The 20752-nt window shown below is 45.1% G+C and overlaps 1 long non-coding RNA gene across 2 annotated transcripts; it reads left to right on the top strand.

Annotated features, from left to right (window-relative positions):
* The first annotated feature begins 1010 nt into the window (after positions 1 to 1010).
* Positions 1011 to 19668, top strand: LOC311510188. 2 transcript variants are annotated; one of them, XR_014709041.1, is made up of 3 exons: positions 1011 to 1228; positions 16797 to 16902; positions 19224 to 19668. It is a non-coding gene; the product is annotated as an uncharacterized lncRNA (long non-coding RNA). The 2 variants fall into 2 exon arrangements; XR_014709042.1 differs by having other exon boundaries at positions 1011 to 1121.
* Positions 19669 to 20752: the final 1084 nt, after the last annotated feature.

A 20752-nucleotide genomic window follows, 5' to 3' on the forward strand; every position in this document is an offset into this window, starting at 1 on the left:
GCGTTTGGCTCTGTCAGCCCACCATATCTGTGGCAGATGGAACCTCGTGTCCTCTTGCTCCCCAAGCCAACGGAGACTGGATGCATCAAAGAGGTGACGTGCTAGGAGTCTGGCAGGAAAAAGAGGTGCTTGAGAAAGCAGCCTTTTCTGGCTATTATTTCAGTGCCAGCAGCATGATCAGCCCTGGATGAGACCGCAGCCCTCTGGGCACTCTTCACATCAGGCACTGATATCAAGCTGTGCTGCTCTGCCTATCCCATGCAAACTGTTCTCTGTATGGTTGTATGTACAGAAACCTCCTCCTTTCTGCTGCTCGCGAAAGCTCTTCGTCCATCCTCACTCTCCTGGGCTTCACTGCAGGCTTCAGCACTGCAGGCTATTCCACCCTCCCTCTCTATAGTCAGCTAGGTGTCTCTGCTTCCCTCCTGTTGTGTCTCTGTCTGTAGTGAGGGCCCCTGATCTACACCAATAACCCCCTCCAGGAAGTCCTTCGGCACACACTTCTCCACCCTGTGCTCGTTTTTTGTCTGCTGCCACCACATTCATCGTATGTCTGTCTTTATTATTCATTTATATTACAGTTGCTCCACCAGCCCCTAGCCGCAAAACAGGACCTCACTGGGCTGGGCATGCCACAGATACACAGGAAAAGGCAGTCTAAACAGACAGGACAATGGGTGGGACAGGAAACAGAGGCAGCAAGAGGTGAAGTGACTTGCCCAAGGTCCCCCAGGAAATCAGTGGCAAAGCTGGGAATGGAACCCCTGTCTCCTGCTCACAGGCCAGTGCCCTCATCACTAGATCAGACTGCTTCCTGCTTCTCTTGTTAATCCCTCTGTAAGTCAGCGTGCCCTTCTTGCACGGGGGAGTGATAGTTCCACCCTCTGTCACCGCCTGGGATATACAAACAGGAAGTGTCACCAGGTTTCTTCTGCCTCTGGCTTTTCTGATGCAATGATCCTGGTCTGTGTCAGCATTTCACTGCTCCCTCCAATGCTGATCTACTACACTCCTCTCCGTGCAGCCCAGGAGGAAGGGGAGTCGTTCATTATGCTCCTCTCTTCTCCTTGCCTGGATGTCGAAGGATTTAAAATGATCTGGCATGAGCCTGAAAATCAGAGGTGATGGGGCCACCTGACCAGTTACGAACAGAGCAGCGTTTGGATGGAGAGGGAGAGAAAATTCTCAAACTTCCATGGAAAAAGGGAAAGCAAATCATTTGTGTGTGGTGAGAAGAAGAGAGAGAGATTGCTGGATGCTGACCATACTTTAATCACTGGGGGTGAAATTCACACTGTGAACAGGGCAACACAGGGCCTCTGATCCTGCTTCAGCCCAAAAGTTGGGGCATACACCTTGTACCAGCCTTTTGAATAGAATAGGTGTGAATTTCACCCTAAGTACAGCTTGTTATTACTGCTCTCTCTTTCTCTCTCTCTCTCCACCCTATCTATCTATCTATCTATCTATCTATCTATCTATCTATCTATCTATCTATCTATCTATCTATCTATCTATCTATCTATCTATCTATCAGCATATATGGTCCTCTAACTCTCTAGGTTTTCATACAGCACAGAGGAATCAATGCACATCCTTATTTGCTGTACCCAAGATAAAATCCTTCCCTTCCTACTTGGCCCCTCCCTTTCTGTTCCCAGTGCCCAGCATCTCTATGGAAAGCAGCAGGATCCTTGGAAGCAGGTTGTGGGGGCGTCTCACAAGGGTCAGAGCTGTTCCCTCTAACCAGTTTGTCAATACAAAGTAGCTTGTTGGCAAAATTTCTGAAAAAAAATTCCAGTTTTGAAAATCAAAAAATTCCCCAAAACACTGAAAAATGTCAGTTCCCATTTGCAGAACTAATACAATTTTTTTCTGCTTGGGACCTTTCAACAAAACCCAGAACATTTAAGATTGAAAAATTTTTGCTGCATCGAGATCTTTTGCAGAAAAAATATTCCAGACCAGGTGTACAAAGAAGCTCATCCCCCTGCACTGCCCCGAATGAGCAGCAGTTTGTCAGTTTCTTAAGCCACCTCTCCGCCTTTCTCCGACAACAAGAAGGAAAACAGAAATCAGTCAGTCAAACCCAACCAGCCATAATTTGCTGCCAGCTCTACCTTTAGAGGTGGCTGAATTATGAGCAAGCTTCTGACAATTAGCTGCCGTTAGCAGCATTGTTTCTCAGTGCCTTGCAAACCCAGCCTTGGAAGTGCTGTTGCTGGTACCAGCAAACGTGTGGGCCCTGTGCTTCCCTTTCCTAGCTGGTCCTGCTTTGTCCTGACAGGCCCTGGGCGCAGATCAAGATGCTGCAGCACACCATCTCTCTCTTCTGTCAAAGGCAGGTTGGGTTGGCAAGCTGCAGGTTTCCTGTTCGGCCCGTGAATGCTGGCATGGCTTGATCCAACTCTAATCCTGATTGACATGATTCATGTTCATTTTCCAGCGCTGGGGAGCCTGCCAGGTGGAAGCAAGGGCAGAATAAGTGAGTTTGTTAAACGGGCAGCATCCTCCGCAGAGTGAGCCCTATGTTTGCACTCACAGTGGGCAAACCCTGCTCAGAGGAAATAAAGCCTGACCCGGAACTTGGAACAAACAGGAACCTCTGGGATTCTGAGAAGCCCAATAGAGTCTCCTGGTGTTTGGGAATTAAGTTCCTTTTCACCTCTCTCATTTCGCCCACAGGATTGGACAGCTGGCTGAAAGGCCATTCCCATCCTATCTCCTACCAGCAAGCACCTGAAATATCCCTGGACTGTGACAAAGCTGCTTGTATGAGAATTGGAAAGGCCTGATGGACATGTACCAACCCCTCCAGCCTAGGCCATAAAGCCAGGACATGCAATTCCAAAGTACAGGCCTCCACCACTTAAGCTAAAGGAGTAACTTCATTTGCTGGTAGCATTAATAGGTTGTTACTAGTAGCCTTGTTATGATGCTTTCTTCCGGCAACTCGCAGAAGCTACTAGATCGGACGCCCTGGTTCTCATGGGAGACTTCAATCACCCTGATATCTGCTGGGAGAGCAATACAGCTGTGCACAGACAATCCAGGAAGTTTTTGGAAAGTGTAGGGGACAATTTCCTGGTGCAATGCTGGAGGAACCAACTAGAAGCAGAGCTCTTCTTGACCTGCTGCTCACAAACCGGGAAGAATTAGTAGGGGAAGCAAAAGTGGATGGGAACCTGGGAGGCAGTGACCATGAAATGGTCGAGTTCAGGACCCTAACACAAGGAAGAAAGGAGAGCAGCAGAATACGGACCCTGGACTTCAGAAAAGCAGACTTTGACTCCCTCAGGGAACTGATGGGCAAGATCCCCTGGGAGAATAACATGAGGGGGAAAGGAGTCCAGGACAGCTGGCTGTATTTTAAAGAATCTTTATTGAGGTTACAGGGACAAACCATCCCGGTGTGTGGAAAGAATAGTAAATATGGCAGGCGACCAGCTTGGCTTAACAGTGAAATCCTTGCAGATATTAAACACAAAAAAGAAGCTTACAAGAAGTGGAAGATCGGAAAAATGACCAGGGATGAGTATAAAAATATTGCTCGGGCATGCAGGAGTGAAATCAGGAAGGCCAAATCAGATCTGGAGTTGCAGCTAGCAAGAGATGTTAAGAGTAACAAGAAGGGTTTCTTCAGGTATGTTAGCAACAAGAAGAAAGTCAAGGAAAGTGTGGACCCCTTACTGAATGAGGGAGGCAACCTAATGACAGAGGATGTGGAAAAAGCTAATGTACTCAATGCTTTTTTTGCCTCTGTCTTCACGAAGAAGGTCAGCTCCCAGACTGCTGCACTGGGCAGCACAGCATGGGGAAGAGGTGACCAGCCCTCTGTGAAGAAGGAAGTGGTTCGGGACTATTTAGAAAAGCTGGACGAGCACAAGTCCATGGGGCCAGATGCGTTGCATCTGAGAGTGCTAAAGGTGTTGGCGGATGTGATTGCAGAGCCATAGGCCATTATCTTTGAAAACTCATGGCGATCCGGGGAAGTCCCGGACGACTGGAAAAAGGCTAATGTAGTGCCCATCTTTAAAAAAGGGAAGAAGGAGGATCCTGGGAACTACAGGCCAGTCAGCCTCACCTCAGTCCCCGGAAAAATCATGGAGCAGGTCCTCAAGGAATCAATTCTGAAGCACTTAGCCAGTATCAAGCGGAGTGCCCCAAGGGTCGGTCCTGGGGCAGGTTTTGTTCAATATCTTCATAAATGATCTGGAGGATGGTGTGGATTGCACCCTCAGCAAGTTTGCAGACGACACTAAACTGGGAGGAGTGGTAGATACCCTGGAGGGTAGGGATAGGATACAGAGGGCCCTAGACAAATTGGAGGATTGGGCCAAAGGAAATCTGATGAGGTTCAACAAGGACAAGTGCAGAGTCCTGCACTTAGGACGGAAGAATCCAATGCACCGCTACAGACTAGGGACCGAGTGGCTAGGCAGCAGTTCTGCAGAAAAGGACCTAGGGGTGACAGTGGACGAGAAGCTGGATATGAGTCAACAGTGTGCCCTTGTTGCCAAGAAGGCCAATGGCATTTTGGGATGTATAAGTAGGGGCATTGCCAGCAGATCGAGGGACGTGATTGTTCCCCTCTATTCGACATTGGTGAGGACTCATCTGGAGTACTGTGTCCAGTTTTGGGCCCCACACTACAAGAAGGATGTGGAAAAATTGGAGAGAGTCCAGTGGAGGGCAACAAAAATGATTAGGGGACTGGAACAGATGACTTATGAGGAGAGGCTGAGGGAACTGGGATTGTTTCGTCAACAGAAGAGAAGAATGAGGGGGGATTTGATAGCTGCTTTCAACTACCTGAAAGGTGGTTCCAAAGAAGATGGATCTAGACTATTCTCAGTGGTAGCGGATGACAGGACAAGGAATAATGATCTCAAGTTGCAGTGGGGGAGATTTAGGTTGGATATTAGGAAAAACTTTTTCACGAGGAGGGTGGTGAAACACTGGAATGCGTTACCTAGGGAGGTGGTGGAATCTCCATCCTTAGAGGTTTTTAAGGTCAGGCTTGACAAAGCCCTGGCTGGGATGATTTAATTGGGGATCGGTCCTGCTTTGAGCAGGGGGTTGGACTAGATGACCTCCTGAGGTCCCTTCCAACCCTGATATTCTATGATTCTATGATTCTATACCCTCTTGTGGCCCACCCAACGTGTTTCCTTCCGGTAGCTAAAATTTGGGCTCACTTTGATCTGACAGCTCCCCGTCAATAAGCAATTATTCTAATTCTAATGTCTATCTACTCCCTTATACTTTCATTGTACCCCTCCCTGTGCTGTCTGAGTTTCACATAAATGTGTCCCTACAGCTGCCAGCTTGGCTGACACACCAAACATTTGTAGATTCGAAGGTAAGAAGGGACCGTTATGAGTCTGACCTCCTGTAGCGCAAGCCAGAGACCTGTTTCACGACAATTCCTAGAGAAGATACTTTAAAAAAACACCCAATCTTGATTTAAAAATTGTCGGTGATGGAGAGTCCGCCACGACCTTTGGTAAATTGTTCCAGTGGTTAATTACCCTCACTGCTAAAAATGTATGCCTTATTGCCAGTCTAAATTTGTCAAGCTTGAACTTCCAGCCTTTGGATGATAGATCTTTCCCTGCTAGACTGAAGAGCCCATTATCAAATATTTGTTCCCCATGACAGATTGTGATCAATCTTAACCTTCTCTTTGTTAAACTAAACAGATTGAGCTCCTTGAGTGTATCACTATAAGGCAGGTTTTCTAATCCTTTCATCAGTTTTATGGTTCTTCTCTGAACCTGCTCCAGTTTGTTAAGATCCTTCTTGAACTGTGGACACCAGGACAAAACACAATATTCCAGCACTTCATCTACCTTGTCTCTCTAAAGACAAGTAGGAAAGAGGTTATTTTATCAGTGCCAATGACAGAGGTAAAATAACTTCTCACCTCCTATTTGAGATTCCCCTATTTATGCATCCAAAGATTGCATTAGCCCTCCTGGCCACACCTTGCACTGGGAGCAGCTGATTATCCAAAGCCTCCCAAATCCTTTCAGAGTCCCTGCTTCCTAGGATAGAGTTCCCCATCCTGTAATTAGGGCCTATATTCTTTGTTCCTAGATGTATTCATTCATTTACATTTAACCATATTAAAACACATAGTTTGCTTGAGCCCAACTTAACAAGTGATCCAGATCGCTCTGCATCAGTTACCCGTCCTCTTCATCACCCCCAGTGATTTTGTTATCTACTTTGGTGAACAAGAACCGCCAAAGATAAAAGCATGAATTGCTGCAGCTTGAGCTAAAGCTTCCTAGCCAATGCTATAATAGACTCTTATCTTCTGTGGATCCAGTACGGATGGGCACCTGTAAACCATACTGATCAATGGGTTACATGAGGTTCTCTGCGGTCACTGACAGGATACCCAGAGAGGAAAGGTCAGGCTTGACAAAGCCCTGGCTGGGATGATTTAACTGGGAATTGGTCCTGCTTTGAGCAGGGGGTTGGACTAGATGACCTTCTGGGGTCCCTTCCAACCCTGATATTCTATGATTCTATGAAAGATTGTTTTATGACTATCAGGATAAACCCCATGTGATACTGGGGATAGTGACAGGGTCTATCAGGCCTTCTGTGCCTCGTGCTGGAGACACTGGTATCTTGACACACACACCCCTGCTCAGGCTGTGAACCTACAAGACGTAATACGTCCAGAGATCTAGAAGGGCTATGAGGAGACACTGGCCAACTGGGAGCCTGCAGGCCAGTTAAGAAGGTTTGCCTGCTTCTTCTTGGGGCAGTGTGGGTGAGACTGGGACAGCGGACCAGTTCCTCAGAGCTAGCCCAAAACCCCAAGGCCAGGCTCTTGCATTCAGGTGTTGCAACTAAGCACTTGCCTTTGAGGTTTTATTCGTTTCTTTAAAGGTGCAGAGAACCAAATTCTGAGTTTAGAGAGACAAGGTGGGTGAGGTAATATCTTGTACTGGTCCAGCTTCTGTTGATGAGAGAGTTGGTCCAATAAAAGATATTACCTCACTCATCTTGTCTCTCTAATATCGTGCGACTGACAGGGCTACAACAACATTGCAAACAGTGATGGAAAATTCTGAGTTCAACTTTCTTGAACTGTGTAGACACTGGCACTGAGCTTACAGCATGGGCCACCCTGCTCCAAACATGTGGCCCAACTTGTGGACTAAGGCAGGAGTGCTTTCAGTACCATGCTTGGCCCTGCAGGGGCGCTACGAGAGTTTAGGCCGGGAAGTGTGAAGCACTTGCTGTTATGCACAGTCAATTGGAACTAGACACAGAACTTGCAAGCACCTTAAGTATTGAGTCGTCACTGAACACCACACCTGAAGCCCCTTCTCTTTTCATCTCAGTGGATCTTTTCACCTTCCTGGTGATATTTAAATTGTGGAGCCCAGACTGTAAAAGCACCTGGTTCTCTTCCTATTGAATAACACTATGGAAGGTAACTCTTTTTCTCTGACAAGGCACCCACAATGCACTTGGATAGCTCCTCCAGATGTATTTGCTGGCAAAATTTAATGGCTAAGACCTAGAGAGATGAATTCACAGAAAATATTGTTTTGAAAAATGTTGATAGTTATCAGGAGTCTCTGTCAAGCCAGAACAGGCTGTTGAATTTCCATCCTCCTCTTCAGCCAATTTGCAGTGAGGCAAAAATTGGATTCATTCTCAGGGAGCGTGTATGAGGTTGTTTTGATAAGATTCTTTCAACACTCCAGCTGGGAATGCAAGTGACAAAATACTCCTTGGGCAGATGGGCAAACTCAAGGGCTCTTGTGCTCTGCTAGGTAAGGGCCTCTCAGACTGAGAGATCGGGCTGTTGAAAGACAGAGCTTTGCTCATTCTCTTTTTCCCTGGTGTCCAGGCTTGACACATCTGATGAATCATGGAGCTTCAAAACACTCCTCTCTTGTTTTGCAGCCAACTGGGCTTTGGGAGAACATGAAGGATTGACACACTGTCAAGTTCTTGGCTTCCTCGCTGCTGTGTGGGAATATTTTCCCCCTTTTCTTCTGACTTCTTCATGTTCTTCCTGGAAAAAACCTTCCTGGAATTCTGGTGGAAAGGGATAGATAGTCAAACTAGGCTCAAAGCCTGCTAAGTAGACCAATTTCATTAACCATTTAATATTAGTTGTATGCTTCCTCTTGCCCTCTTAATTAATCGTATAATATATATGCAGAGAGGAACTTCAGGGCACCTAGGTTTCCCCATATTTATTTGGCATTAAACTCATTTAAAATGTGAGCCTAAGCATATATAAGAAACAAGCTCTATTATTTGGACAAAAAGAGACTATATATATAGACACTGGTGCATATATGCAAACATACAGTCACGTGATTGCGTACTCCAAACATGTGAATGCATGATATACAGCTTTCAGAGTGGTAGCCATGTTAATATGTATCAGCAAAAAGAACGAGGAGTACTCAGTCTAGGCCAGATTTTCAAAAGAGCCGAGCACCCAATATCTCAATGAGGTCATTTGGCATATATGTTGTGATGCACCTTAGAGACTTGCATTGTAAAATATTTTAACATTTAAAAAAATATTTCTTCTTCATAGAGTTGGGCGAATTGTTTACAGCAAACAATTTATTCAGTGAATTCAGGGCCATGCTCTCAGCTGGTGTCCATCCGCAGAACTACATTCAAGTCAATGGAGCTACACTGGTTCACACCAGCTGAGGAGCTGCCTCCACACTTTAAACTATCTGTGAACGAATGAAAATGGTCTTAAGATGGTTTGTTCCTCCCAGCTGTCTAATCACTGGCACAAACACTTTGCAGCCTGTGGATTATCCACCAACTGATCATTTGTTATGTGGTCTAAGTTCCATGGTATTTTTTCTGTTTCCTGACTGGATGACTGAAACTTTTTAACAATTCAATGACCAACCACAAGAAACGTATGCCCTTGGTAAAGGATGGGTATTGCTATGTGAGGAATAAATGTGCCCCCTCAAACTTACCTATGGGTTTTGAAGAACACCCTATCTCCTGTATGAAATTGTACACTGATCTCCATAGGATATAAGCATTCACATTCAATGGCTGTTTCTTTCCACCAGGGCGTTGGTATCCCAGAGGTGGAGAAAGCAAATGGCTTTAAGGGGTATGGGATGCAAAACCTTTAGAGCTTTTGTGGAAAAACCCCAGCTAAGGGTTTCATGAAGGACTTCTGCCTCTAGGGCACTTTCCCCAACCCCTTGCCGACTTTAGAAAAAGCTCAGTAAGCTTCCAAATTCCATGGCTGTATCAGGCATTTCACACCGCTACCTTTCTCCAAGCCCTATTTCACCGCAGGGCAAAGGAAAGGGAAGTAACATTTCCTTGCAGCTTCGAAAATCAGCAGGCGAAAGGGTCAGAGCCCAGCTCAAGGTAATGATGCCCTGAACAAGTAGAAGTAGCATAGAATTGTGAGGCTTCCACATGGAGCTATTCTATGGGCATGTCTCTTTCCTTGGCCAAACAACAGTGACAAAATTATAGAGCTCTGATCAAAACCAGAGAGTCACATTTGCTTGACGGTGTCTCTTTGCTTGAAGGAACAGCTCTAGCAACTGCACTGTGCAAACAGGCAACCAGCCAGCAGTCACCCACTCAGATCTTTATTGTTTCCTCTCATTTTTCTCAGACTCCTTTTGCAATAGCGCATAGAGGGCCTTCTGGTTACGGCACTGGGTTGGGAGTGGGGTACCTGGGTTCAATTCCTAAGTCTGCTACAGACCCCTTGAGTGAGTCCCTTAATCTCTCTGTGCGTCAGCATCCCATCTATAAACTGGGGATAATAATTATTTCTTCTTTCACCCTTTGCTCATCTTATCTATTCAGTGTTTAAACTCTTTGGGGCAAGGTCTGTCTCTGAACTTTGTGTCCGTGCAGCAGAATGCGTGCCCGATCTTGATTTGAGCCTTACAATGGTAAAAATAGGTACACTAATAGTAATGATATGTAACCGGAGCTGTCTCCACGCTGCTGGGGAAGGCTGCCTTGCATATGTTTGGGAACGTCTGTGGAACACATTGACCATCTCTTGCAGCAATATGGGATGGGGTTGCTTATTTGATTGGAAACACAGATATAATAAGTTTAAAGGCTTGTAAAACCTGACCTGAATTGTATTCTTCTTCTTATTGCAGTTGGTTTGAAGTTTGGAGTTGTTGATGTAAAAACATAAGTAACATAATTAGTAACAAACACCAGCTTGGTGAGATTTCTTTTATTGCTGCATAATTTAAAACAGAAATTGTGTGCAGTATCTTCTGGGATAAAAAAATTCACAAACCGCCTGTTCCAGACAGTTTGACAGGAACATGCTGGATTTAATGAAAATCAAGGAACAGACTCCAGGGCCTGGAAGTCTGTTGATTTCTCTGTCACTGTTATTGCTGCGTTAAAGTGTTGTCTTAGGTGTAAGTTACACCAAAACATTTTTGCTGTAAGTGAAGGGATGTGTGATCCTGAGTCCCCCAAAAGGTGCAACCCCACGTATGGTAGCAAAAGGCTGTGATATGAACTTGAGCATTCTTAACCCCTCTCTGGCTCCTGATCAGCTGATGGAAACTAGATATGTTAGACTTTCCTTTGACTCTGAAACAGGGGCCATGCAAACCCAAACCACACAAATTTCACAGATAACCTGAATTCTCCAACTGACTCTTGTTGTTCAGTCAGTTGTGATGTCATTCTATCTAAGGAGTATTAGCAACTCCCCCATTTTTAAGGGAAGGGGCAAGAGACCCACACTGACCCCCTAGTGAGCATTCTAATTATTGGACTTAGGACAGTCTTGAACTACGCTATTAGTGTCTGTAACACAGAGTGGGCTGTGTCTGTGACTGGAAAGTGACAAAATGAAGCGGAGTGGCTTGCTGGCAGCAAATGAAAAGGTCTGTGACTTTCCTTGCAAAACCCCGCAAAATCTTGCATGTGTACTATTTGCAGTTAACACAGTGACCAGTTAGGGTGCCACAGAGCTGTATTCAGGGAGGTTTTCTGCCCCACAAAATGTTTAAAAGCAGCGATCAGCTTGTGTCCAGAAGCCCTGAGTTCCCAAACTGGATCCAATAGCCTATGCATTTGGGAGGCAGTGGACCAAGAGCTGCCAAGGTTAGTGACTTGGTATGTAACATCCACCTCCTGGGTGATGCCAATAGTCACGTTACCGAAAGCAGACAAGTTAGTCCAAATTTGCAGTGTCTGTGAGGTCACCTCAGAGCAGCAGCAACAAGGGCTACAAATGCAAGAGATTTATTTGCAGGTGTCACTTATTTCGGTACCGTTGATGTATCCAACATTCACCTAGCTGCTGGCAGGTATGAAGCACACTAATTGCGTAACAACTAGTCAGACAGCTGTAATGGCCCAGGAGCCAGCAAACAGAGCTGTAAACAGGGGAGTTTGAGTGGGAGTTTGTAAGGGGAGTTTGTATTGTGGTGCTTGTGTGGGGTTTGTTTTTGCTGAGAGTGGTGGTGTTTTGGTGGGGTTTGTGTTTCCCAGATTAACAGGATTTAGGTGGGAATGCTATGACAGATACAGAGGCAGCAGTGGGAGTGACTCATGTCATGGAAGACACAATGAAGATGACTGGATGTGGAAGTTGCGGTATGTACATGATCCTGGAGGGAGTAAGAGTTTTGTCTGCATGAAATGCCGTCTGATAGAGCTGATGGAGGAAAAGATCTGAGGTTTGGAGATGCAGGTGGAAAGTCTGGTTGAGTTTAGAAAGGGGTTCGAGCAGATTATGGAGCAAAGACAGGAGGTATCTGAAGGGAAAAGCTCAGACTTGCAGATGGAAGCAGGACTGAGGAATTCTGAGGGGAGACTGGGTAAGGAAAGTGGTCAGTGGAAGCATGTGACTAAGAGAACCAGGCAGAGGAAAAGACGGGCTAGTGAAGGAGAACTAGAGCTCAAGAACAGGTTTGCAGAGTTGGAAAATGAAGAAGGGGCTCAGCAGGTAGTCACTGAAGGTGGAAGGGCAAGGAAGAAGAGAAGAACGGCTAGTCCAATAGGAAAAGGGGAAGAGTCAATGGAGACTACACCAAATATGAGCCCCAGGAGGATACAGGATGGGTTGAAGAGGATTACAAGGGAGAATAGGAATGGAAAGAACTTGTAGCCAGAGGGAACAGAGGATAGACCGGAGAATCGCACTGTCACCAGGAAAAGGCAGGTCTATGTGATCGGGGACTCTTTACTGAGAAGAATAGACAGGCCTGTAACCGGAGCTGATCCAGAGAATAGAAGGGTATGCTGTCTTCCAGGTGCTAAGATATGGGATGCAGACCTGAGGTTGAAAAGGATCCTAAAGGGAGCAGGAAAAAATCCCCTAATTATCCTTCATGTGGGAACAAATCATACGGCTAGATTCTCACTGGAAAGTATTAAGGGAGACTATGCTAGGCTGGGGAAGACGCTTAAGGAAATCGAGGCTCAAGTGATCTTTAGTGGGATTCTGCCTGTTCCTAGAGAAGGGCAACAAAGGTGTGACAAGATTATGACTATCAACAGATGGCTCAGGCACTGGTGCTATAAGGAGGGCTTTGGGATGTACGGCCACTGGGAGGCATTCGTGGACAGAGGACAGTTCTCTCAGGATGCACTTCATCTGAGTAGGGAAGGAAATAGACTTCCAGGATGCAGGCTGGCACAACTGATCAAGAGAGCTTTAAACTAGGAATTTGGGGGAGATGGTTGGGAGATGTCCAGGTAATCTCCACACCGGATTTTAGCATTGAGAGGGAAGAAAACAAAGTAAGAAAGGATACAGCCGTGGGTAGGAGAATGTATATAAGGAGGAAGGGCAGTGTGGATACCAGTCTAATAGGTTATACTGGCTGTAGAATGACCGTGCCTAATAGGGTAGCGGTAGCCAGAATGTGAGCGAGGCCAAACAGCAAAAATTAAGATGTTTATACACCAATGCGAGGAGCCTGGGTAACAAAATGGAGAAACTAGAGCTACTGGTGTGGAAGTGAAAGCAGATATTCTAGGGGTAACAGAAACATGGTGGAATAGTCGTCACGACTGGACTACCAGTATTGAAGGGTCTGTGCTGTTTAGGAAAGACCGAAATAAAGGTAAAGGTGGTGGAGTAGCATTGTATATCAAGGATGAGGTAGACTGTAAAGAAATAAGAAGCGATGGAATGGATAAGACAGAGTCCGTCTGGGCAAAAATTACATTGGGGAAGAAAACTCCCCTGGGATAGTGCTTGGGGTGTGCTATAGACCCCGGGATCTAATTTGGATATGGATAGAGCCCTTTTTAATGTTTTTAATGAAGTAAATACTAATGGAAACTGCGTGATCATGGGAGACTTTAACTTCCCAGATATAGACTGGAGGATGAGTGCTAGTAATAATAATAGGGCTCAGATGTTCCTAGATGCGATAGCTGACGGATTCCTTCATCAAGCCGTTGCTGAACTGACCAGAGGGGATGCCATTTTAGATTTGGTTTTGGTGAGTAGTGCGGACCTCATAGAAGAAATGGTTGTAGGGGATAATCTTGGCTCAAGTGATCATGAGCTAATTCAGTTCAAAATGAACAGAAGGATTAACAAAAATAAATCTGCAACTAGGGTTTTTGATTTCAAAAGGGCTGACTTTCAAAAATTAAGGAAATTAGTTAGAGAAGTGGATTGGACTGAAGAACTTATGGATCTAAAGGTAGAGGAGGCCTGGGATTATTATAAATCAAAGCTGCAGAAGCTATCAGAAGCCTGCATCCCAAGAAAGGGGGGAAAATTCATAGGCAGGAGTTGTAGACCAAGCTGGATGAGCAAGCATCTCAGAGAGGTGATTAAGAAAAAGCAGAAAGCCTACAGGGAGTGGAAGATGGGAGGGATCAGCAAGGAAAGCTACCTTATTGAGGTCAGAACATGTAGGGATAAAGTGAGAAAGGTCAAAAGTCAAGTAGAGTTGGATGTTGCAAAGGGAATTAAAAGCAATAGTAAAAGGTTCTATAGCCATACAAATAAGAAGAAAACAAAGAAAGAAGAAGTGGGACCGCTAACCACTGAGGATGGAGTGGAGGTCAAGGATAATCTAGGCATGGCCCAATATCTAAACAAATATTTTGCCTCAGTCTTTAATAAGGCTAAAGAGGATCTTAGGGATAATGGTAGTATGACAAATGGGAATGAGGATATTGAGGTAGATATTACCATACCTGAGGTAGAAGCGAAACTCAGACAGCTTAATGGGACTAAATCGGGGGGCCCAGATAATCTTCATCCAAGAATATTAAAGGAATTGGCACCCGAAATTGCAAGCCCATTAGCAAGAATTTTTAATGAATCTGTAAACTCAGGAGTTGTACTGTATGATTGGAGAATTGCTAACATAGTTCCTATTTTTAAGAAAGGGAAAAAGAGTGATCTGGGTAACTACAGGCCTGTTAGTTTGACATCTGTAGTATGCAAGGTCTTTGAAAAAATTTTGAAGGAGAAAGTAGTTAAGGACATTGAAGTCAATGGTAAATGGGACAAAATACAACATGGTTTTACAAAAGGTAGATCGTGCCAAATCAACCTGATCTCCTTCTTTGAGAAAGTAACAGATTTTTTTGACAAAGGAAACGCAGTGGATGTAATTTACCTAGATTTCAGTAAGGCATTTGATGCCGTGCCACATGGGGAATTATTAGTTAAATTGGAAAAGACGGGGATCAATATGAAAATTGAAAGGTGAATAAGGAATTGGTTAACAGGGAGATTACAGTGGGTTCTACTGAAAGGTGAACTGTCAGGCTGGAGGGAGGTTACCAGTGGAGTTCCTCAGGGATCAGTTTTGGGACCAATCTTATTTAATCTTTTTATTACTGACCTCAGCACAAAAAGTAGGAGGGTGCTAATAAAGTTTGTGGATGATACAAAGCTGGGAGGTATTGCCAATTTAGAGAAGGACTGGGAAATCATACAGGAAGATTTGGATGACCTTGTAAACTGGAGTAATAGTAATAGGATAAAATTTAATAGTGAGAAGTGTAAGGTTATGCATTTAGGGATTAATAATAAGAATTTTAGTTATAAGCAGGGGACGCATCAATTAGAAGTAACGGAGGAGGAGAAGGACCTTGGAGTATTAGTTGATCATAGGATGACTATGAGCCGCCAACGTGATATGGCTGTGAAAAAAGCTAATGCGGTCTTGGGACGCATCAGGCGAGGTATTTCCAGTAGAGATAAGGAGGTTTTAGTACCGTTATACAAGGCACTGGTGAGACCTCACCTGGAATACTGTGTGCAGTTCTGGTCTCCCATGTTTAAGAAGGATGAATTCAAACTGGAACAGGTACAGAGAAGGGCTACTAAGATGATCCGAAGAATGGAAAACCTGTCTTATGAAAGGAGACTCAAGGAGCTTGGCTTGTTTAGCCTAACTAAAAGAAGGTTGAGGGGAGATATGATTGCTCTCTATAAATATATCAGAGGGATCAATACCGGTGAGGGAGAGGAATTATTTAAGCTCAGTACCAATGTGGACACAAGAACAAATGGATATAAACTGGTCATTGGGAAGTTTAGACTTGAAATTAGACGAAGGTTTCTAACCATCAGAGGAGTGAAGTTTTGGAATAGCCTTCCAAGGGAAGCAGTGGGGGGCAAAAGACCTATCTGGCTTCAAGATTAAACTCGATAAGTTTATGGAGGAGATGGTATGATGGGATAACATGATTTGGGTAATTAATTGATCTTTAAATATTCATGGTAAATAGGCCCAATGGCCTGTGATGGGATGTTAGATGGGGTGGGATCTGAGTTACGACAGAAAATTCTTTCCTGGGTGTCTGGCTGGTGAATCTTGCCCATATGCAGCCCTGGCTCCAGAGATCAGCAGCAGCGCTGTGAACACTAGGGCTGTCCCCAGAGCCCTCATTGGCTGGGGTTCGGCAGACACCATGTGCGTGCGCACACACACGCAACCAGCTCTCACCTGACTGGAGAATGGGGCTGCTGTTTGAGAAGAGACTATGTGGGCTGTAGGAGGGGGCGTGTGCTGCACTCCAGGGACACAGCACGCTCAGAGCCTGGAGCCTGAGCCCAGGGGTGGGTGACAGGCCCAGGGAGCTGCTGGAGTGCAGGGTTGCTACAAGTGTGCACAGCACACAGAAATTGGCCTCTGTCCTAAGGGAAGGAGGTGCCTTAATCTGGCAATGAAGAGTCGAGGCTGGAGGACCCATCAAGTTCCTTTTAGGCAGCTGGGGTCTATGTCAGACTCTCACTGCCTCATTCTGTTTTGCAATGACACTGAAGCTCTACCTGGGCTGATAAAGGCATTGGGAGAGGTCTGTGCCTTGGAGCCATTCCTAGGTGAATTCCTGCCGCCCCAAAGGGGGTGAGAGTTTGGAACAGCTCCTATCACACACCTTTGCAAGTAGAATGATTATCTCTGTGAAGGAAAGTGGTTCGGGTAAAGAATGGCCACAAACCTTGGCTGAAAGTTCCAGCTGACTCATGTACCTTTTTTGGAGATACAGAGTAACTGGGTTAATGTTTTTCATTTCATTTGCCAGCAGAAATGCAAAAATATTCTTTTAGTGTTTCCAGTTTGGCCCAGATCAGGCTGTCCTAGGAATTTCATGGCAGCGCTGATTCTGTGGGGTTCCCAACCCCATATCCTGGCTGAAGCACTGTGTATAATCTCTGTAGCCAGAAGAATTTGGAGAGGGAGAGAGGGAGTTTCCATCATTTTTATCCACAAAGTGTTGAGGCTAAAGATCGAGGCTAATGTTCTTATGGTGATTTTAACTTCTGTGCATTTGCCCTTCAGCTCAACAAAGAAACATTCTGAAGCATTTGGGAAGACAGCACAGAAAAACCTTGACACCTGTAAACATGAAGTATCAGCTTTACTTTGTGAGCTGTGATGAGCAAAAGTGAGTAATGCACTGGCTTCATGTGGCTGAGTGAGTGATTTGGTCTTTAAATAGCTTCCCAGGGAGAGGAGCAGGAATGTAGTGCTCCTCTTAGCTCCAAGTATGGCGTTGTGCTTTAGTTCAAGAGGTGAACACCCATTGCTTTCGGACTGAGGAATTAAGGTTCTGGTCCCAGTTCCCCAGCGTCCATGATCTATCTAGTAATTGTGAGTGTTGTCTGCAGAATGTGCATTTGAAATGGAAACTTCAGCAAAGGCTAGACTGGAGGTTAACAAGACAGCAGCTTTGTCCTCCCCCTTCTTCTCTCCAGCACGTGTCAAGAAATAAGGATGATCCCAGGAGAACGTCCCACATTTGCTTGTGGGAGAAAGTCATCCATATTTGTAAGATGCACCACAAGTCACATTAGAGAATTGAACCAATATAAGAGAGAGACAATGAAAGAGTTTCACTTCCTGTATGTGCAATGAGTAGGGGATATTGCACCTGAAATCTGATCCTTGGGATCAGAGTTATAGGGAAATGGCCTGACGAAAGGCTCAGGCTCTTAGCATGTGTGACCATGAATAGTTAGCCGTAATGCTCCCTTTGTGGGGGTCTGCAGAATAAAACACTTTGAGAACCAAGCAGTGGAGGTCTTACAAGAGTCCAAAAGAAGATCCCTCTTGTCTCTTATTGAGCTGTCCACAGAATTAAGACAAACAATTGGAGATCCCATTGTCTTAGACTAATGTCCATGAGATGGCAGGATGGTAGCCAGCATTGCTACCATCCTTGATAGCAACCTCCTTGATGATTTAACTGGGAATTGGTCCTGCTTCGAGCAGGGGGTTGGACTAGATGACCTTCTGGGGTCCCTTCCAACCCTGATATTCTATGATTCTATGATTCTATGATTGCTACATGCTGATCAACTTATGACACCTTTCACCCATATGTGGCTCAGAGAAGGCTGTGTGGACTAGTGGATAGGGCAGCAGGCTAGGGTTGGTCCTGCTTTGAGCAGGGGATTGGACTAGATGACCTCCTGAGGTGTTTTCCAACCCTAATATTTAATGATTCTATGATATGCTGTAATTAAGCACAAGTTATTGGGTCCAATCTACAGTCTATGAATCAAGCCTGGTATCCCATCACCCACCCTGTCCAACCTTTAATGCTGCAGAGGATGGAGACTCTGATATGAGCAGTGCAATATCGTGTCAGGGAAGGATTTCTTTCTTACTCCTTAGATCCTGCAGCCTGAGAAGCAGTTACCCTCACCTTACCCTATAACTAGAGATGTTAATATTGGCCATTCAAAGTTAGCCAGCCTCTTTTAAATCCAGCTATGGTATACGCCTTTGGCCTCCTTCGGCAGAGAATTTCACAGGCAGAATCTATGCTGTGTGAAGAAGTATTTCCTTTCATTTGCATTACACTTACCAGTCATTAACTATGAGTGACTCCCTTATCCTCATATCCTGGGACACTTGGAAAAGAAGGACTGATCATTTTTTACTCTGTACTTCGTGATCTTGAACCCCTGAGTCAGGATACCTCTAGGATGTCTTTCTCAGGACTGCATAGCTGGGACCTTCTGCATACACTCCTCAAAGATCTCAACTGAGCTTCGAAGTCCGAGATAATCAGATAGCCACATGTCCCTTCCCACTCTCCAGATACTAGCAGCAGACCCGGGGTACCTCACTGAATATAGTACGAAAGATAGGTGATAGGTCTGGCTCGCTAGTGTAAATCAGAAGTAACTCCACTGAAATCAGTTGAATTACACTGGGCCAATACTGTTACAGTAGCCGGAAGATAAGATATAGAGAGATAAGTCTCAGAACCAGAGTCCATAGAGTGCAATGTGGTATGGAGGAGCAACTTAACTCTGCATTTCTGTATTTGCACAATGTTTGGCTCTGTCCCTCCTCTTGCTCCTGTTGTACTTTGGTGTAACTCCAGCGACTCATACTGCATATGACATCTAACTCCATTAGACCACACGGCCTGCTTAGAGCTGCAGCGGGGCAGAAGGATTCTTAAGGTGAGCAACATGCAGCAGTGCTGGACATGCTTCTGCTATCTCATGAGCATTGGTCTCTAGGACAATAGTCTCCAATGTTCCCTCCCCCCATATTGGTCTATTCCATTTACTTCAAAGGAGTTAATCCTGATTTACATCCATATAAGCAAGAGGAGAATCAGGACCTTGGATTGTGTTCATGTGAATTTAACTCAGAATTTCTTTGCCTTCAAAAGTTTATTTGTAGTGTCCAGTGGTTCAAGAGACGTTGTCACGGTGCCCTTTAATTGAGTGTCTCACCTCCACACAGGGGAACTGGAAGAATTCTCTATGGTGTTGGGCTGGGCTGCCCCGCCCTGGGCTAACAGTGCAGAATGCAACAAAGAGTCTTCATGAAAAATCCACCCTCCACATCTGTTTGGTTTTAATCGGCGATTTATTACGAACAAAGGCAGCTGTTGGAAGAGTTACTTTGCTCTGACGTGCCTGCATTGCCTGTTGGACCAGATGGACAGAAATAGTTTCACATATTAGTCAAATTCTGGAGGGCTATTCACCATAAACTATGGGCTGGCATGAGCCGAATGGACATCATATTATTATTGATTTACAGAGAGCTATGGAAAATAAATTCTAGTCTGTGTGGGGATGTTAGCCACTTACGTTTCAGTATTGATCTCAAAGCCAACAGACTGAGACTCCAGCTTTTATGTAACCCCAAAGTCAGTAGCACTAAAAGTTTATGTTATCCCTGGTCAATTTGTGTGCACGTTGAGTTTGGAAACTGATCCAAAAGGCAGGAGAGTAGATTAAATCGTTACATCAGAAACCATATGATCGGGGGACACATTTCCTAGGCAGTAATTCCAGAGACTTGCTGCCTGTTACCTGGGTTTTGAACTATAAATATTTAACAAGGCAAATGTATCCACTTGTGCTCATAATCAAGGGGAGATATATTGCATCCATAGAATTTCCTAACAAAAGCAAAGCAATTCCCTCGGTCTTCCCCACCCCTTCCTCTGACTGTTTTGTGCCCAGGGAGAATTCTCAAGCCACTCTGGAGAAATAAGATCTTCAGAATGAATTGGGTGGGATATTGAGCTTAAAACAAAGCAGGATATTTGGAATTTGAAGAAAAATTGACAGTAATGCTCTTCTCTATTGTGTCCTCTTCCCTGGCTCTGGGAGGAAAGTGAGGTTTACTGAGTTAAAGAAGGCAGTTCCAGGGTGGCTCTGTCACTGACTCGTGTGAGCTTGGGAAACGCCCTGTATCTGGTGCCTCAGTTTCCCCATCTGTAAAATGGGATAGTTCTGACCTTGCTCACTGAGTAGTTATGGTATAATGAGGCTTAGTTAGTCTGGGCTAGACCCTGCCATATACTGGCCTGACATGCTGGAGGGATAAGAGTCAGCAAGAAGGCACAATTTTCGAAAGCACCTAAGTGATTTCGAAGATTAGGTCCCATTTTTAAAAGTGAAATTTTGAAAATTTTACTCTGAGGCTCCCAAGTCACTTATATACTTTTGCAAATTTTACCCAGGACCTTTTCCTATTGCTCAAGGGAGCTCTAGGAGATAAATGCATCTTGTCAGGGGTGTGTTGTGCCCACTACGGGTGTCTATCTTGCATTCTAGCTGGCTAGCATATATGCTGCAGCCAGTGCCATGCATCACCCAGGAGTGCCCACGACTCCATCTGCGCATCTCCCAGGCTCACATGGGAATCGTGCCTTTTAGGGCATTTAGGCAGCACTCGATGCATTTGCAGCATCCCTGCTCCCCCTCATAGTGCTGGCCTGGGAAGGATTTAGCACTTAACGCCTGTGAAGCACATTG

This window comes from Lepidochelys olivacea (assembly GCF_965140295.1).
Source record: "Lepidochelys olivacea isolate rLepOli2 genome assembly, chromosome: 19".
In the NCBI taxonomy this organism is placed as follows: domain Eukaryota; kingdom Metazoa; phylum Chordata; order Testudines; family Cheloniidae; genus Lepidochelys; species Lepidochelys olivacea.